Here is a 3,319-nt window from a genome sequence, read left to right on the forward strand (position 1 = left end):
ACCTGGCTCACAGTCTAGAAGGGGGAGACAGACAACAAAACAAAACATATTAACAAAATAAAATAAATACCTGGGCCTCAGTTCCCTCATCTGGAAAATGGGGATTAAGACTGTGAGTCCCATGCGGGACAGAGACTGTATCCAATCCAATTTGCTTGTATCTACCCCAGTGCTTAGCGCAGTGCCTGGCACATAATAATAATAATAATGATGGTATTTGTTAAGTGCTTACTATGTGCAAAGCACTGTTCTAAGTGCTGGGGAGGTTACAAGGTGATCAGGTTGTCCCACAGGGGGCTCACAGTTTCAACCCCCATTTTACAGATGAGGTCACTGAGGCACAGAGAAGTGAAGTGACTTGCCCAAAGTCACATAGCTGACAGTTGGGGGAACCAGGATTTGAACCCATGACCTCTGACTCCAAAGCCCGGGCTCTTTCCAAACTGAGCCACGCTGCTTCTAGTAAGCGCTTCACAAGTATCACCATCATTATTATTGATGGTGATCATTATTACTGACTCAGAGTCAGAAGGTCACGGGTTCAAATCCTGACTCCACCACCTGTCTGCTGTGTGACTTTGGGCAAGTCACTTTACTTCTCTGTACCTCAGTTTCCTCATCTGCAGAATGGGGATTGAGACTGTGAGCCCCACGTGGGACCGGGACTGTGTCCAACCCCATTTGATTGTATCCACCCTAGCGCTTAATACAGTGCCTGGCACACAATAAGCGCTTAGACCGTGAGCCCGTTGTTGGGTAGGGACCGTCTCTATATGTTGCCGACTTGTACTTCCCAAGCGCTTAGTACGGTGCTCCGCACACAGTAAGCGCTCAATAAATACGATCGAATGAATGAATGAACAAATACCATCGTTATTGTCATTATTATTTATGCTCAACCATCTCCCACTACTACTAGTGATATTTGTTAAGTGTTTACTATGTGTCTACCACTGTTCTAAACTCAGGGGTAGATAACAAGCTAATCAGGTTGGACACAGTCCCCGTCCCACAGGGGGCTCACAGTCTCCATCCCCATTTTACAGATGAGGGGACTGAGGCACGGAGAAATTGAGTGACTTACCCAAGGTCACACAGCAGACAAGTGGCGGAGTCAGGATTGGAACTCAGGTCCCTTGGATTTCCAGGCCTGGGCTCTTCTTACGAGACTACGTCGCTTCGTCTAAAGCTCACACACTTCACTCCTCTCAAGCCGATGTACTCGTCGGGTCTCATTTATTCTTGTCCTTTGCCGCTGTCTTCTTGTTCACTCCTGGCTCTCTCCTGCCTGGAAAGCCATTCTCCACTTCCTAATAACAATAATAATAATAATCAATCAATCAATCGTATTTATTGAGCGCTTACTATGTGCAGAGCACTGTACTAAGCGCTTGGGAAGTACAAATTGGCAACACATAGGGACAGTCCCTACCCAACAGCGGGCTCACAGTCTAAAAGGGGGAGACAGAGAACAGAACCAAACATACCAACAAAATAAAATAAATAGGATAGAAATGTACAAGTAAAATAAATAAATAAATAAATAAATAGAGTAATAAATATGAACAACCATATATACATATATACAGGTGCTGTGGGGAAGGGAAGGAGGTAAGATGGGGGGATGGAGAGGGGGACGACGGGGAGAGGAAGGAAGGAAGGAAGGAATAATAATAATAATAATGGTATTTATTAAGCGCGTACTATGTGCAAAGCACTGTTCTAAGCGCTGGGGAGGTTACAAGGTGATCGGGTTGTCCCACGGGGGGCTCACAGTCTTCATCCCCATTTTACAGATGAGGGAACTGAGGCACAGAGAAGTAAAGAGATGTTCGCATTTGGATGAAAGGGGCTGAGAAGGGGCTCTCGGGGGCCAAAACATTCTCAGCTCAACGGGTGAGAGTCCGGAGAAGCAGAACTGTTTATCATCCTGTGGGGAGGGGAAGGAAGACTAGGCCCACGGCCCATTAGGGCCTTGAGCTTGCAAAATGGATCACGGCCTGGGGGTCCCAAACACTAAGACCCCTGAGAACCTACTGATGCTCTAATGATAATCATAATTGTGGGATTTTTTTCATTCATTCATTTGATCGCATTTATTGAGCACTTATTGTGTGCAGAGCACTGCACTAAGAAGCAGTGTTGCTCAGTGGAAAGAGCCCGGGCTTTGGAGTCGGAGGTCATGGGTCCGAATCCCAGCTCCGCCTCATGTCTGCTGCGTGACACTGGGCAAGTCGCTTCACTTCTCTGAGCCTCAGTTCCCTCCTCTGTGAAATGGGGGTGAAGACTGTGAGCCCCACGTGGGACAACCTGATCACCTTGTATCCCCCCCGGCGCTTAGACTAGTGCTTTGCACATAGTAAGCACTTAACAAATGCCATCATTATTATTATTACAATCAGCAGCATTTAGAGATAGTCCCTACCCAATAACAGGCTCATAGTCTAGAAGGGGGAGAGCTTTTTTAAGTGCTTACTACGTGCCAGGCACTGTACTAAGTGCTAGGGTAATAAGAATAATAATAATGATAGCATTTATTAAGCGCTTACTAGGTGCAAAGCACTGTTCTAATAATAATATTAATAATAATAAATGGTATTTTTTAAGCACTTACTAGGTGCAAAGCACTGTTCTAATAATAATATTAATAATAATAATGGTATTTTTTAAGCACTTACTATGTGTCAAGCACTGTTCTAAGCACTGGGATAGATACAAGGTGATCAGGCTGTCCAACGAGGGTCTCACATCATAATCCACATTTTATAGATGAGGGAACTGAGGCACAGAGAAGTGGGGTGACTTGTGTATGTTTGTACATACTTATTACTCTATTTATTTTTCTTGTACATATCTATTCTATTTATTTTATTTTGTTAATATGTTTTGTTTTGTTCTCTGTCTCCCCCTTCTAGACTGTGAGCCCACTGTTGGGTAGGGACCGTCTCTATATGTTGCCAACTTGGACTTCCCAAGCGCTTAGTACAGTGCTCTGTACACAGTAAGTGCTCAATAAATATGATTGATTGATTGATTGATTGATTGACTCCCGGCTTGGGCTCTTACCACTAAGCCACGCTGCTTCTCAAGCAAATCGGGTTGGACACAGTCCCTGTCCCAGCCCCTCTAGAGTGTGAGCCCATTGTGGGCAGGGATTGTCTCTCTTAATTGCTTTACTGCATTTTCCCAGCGCTTAGTACAGTGCTCTGCACACAGTAAGTGCTCAATTAATACGACTGAATGAATGTGAGCCCTCCCAGTCTTCATTCCTATTTTCCAGATGAGAGAACTGAGGCCCAGAGAAGTGAAGTGATTTGCC

The sequence above is a fragment of the Tachyglossus aculeatus genome, chromosome 4 (genome assembly GCF_015852505.1).
Source record: "Tachyglossus aculeatus isolate mTacAcu1 chromosome 4, mTacAcu1.pri, whole genome shotgun sequence".
NCBI classification, from domain to species: Eukaryota; Metazoa; Chordata; class Mammalia; order Monotremata; family Tachyglossidae; genus Tachyglossus; species Tachyglossus aculeatus.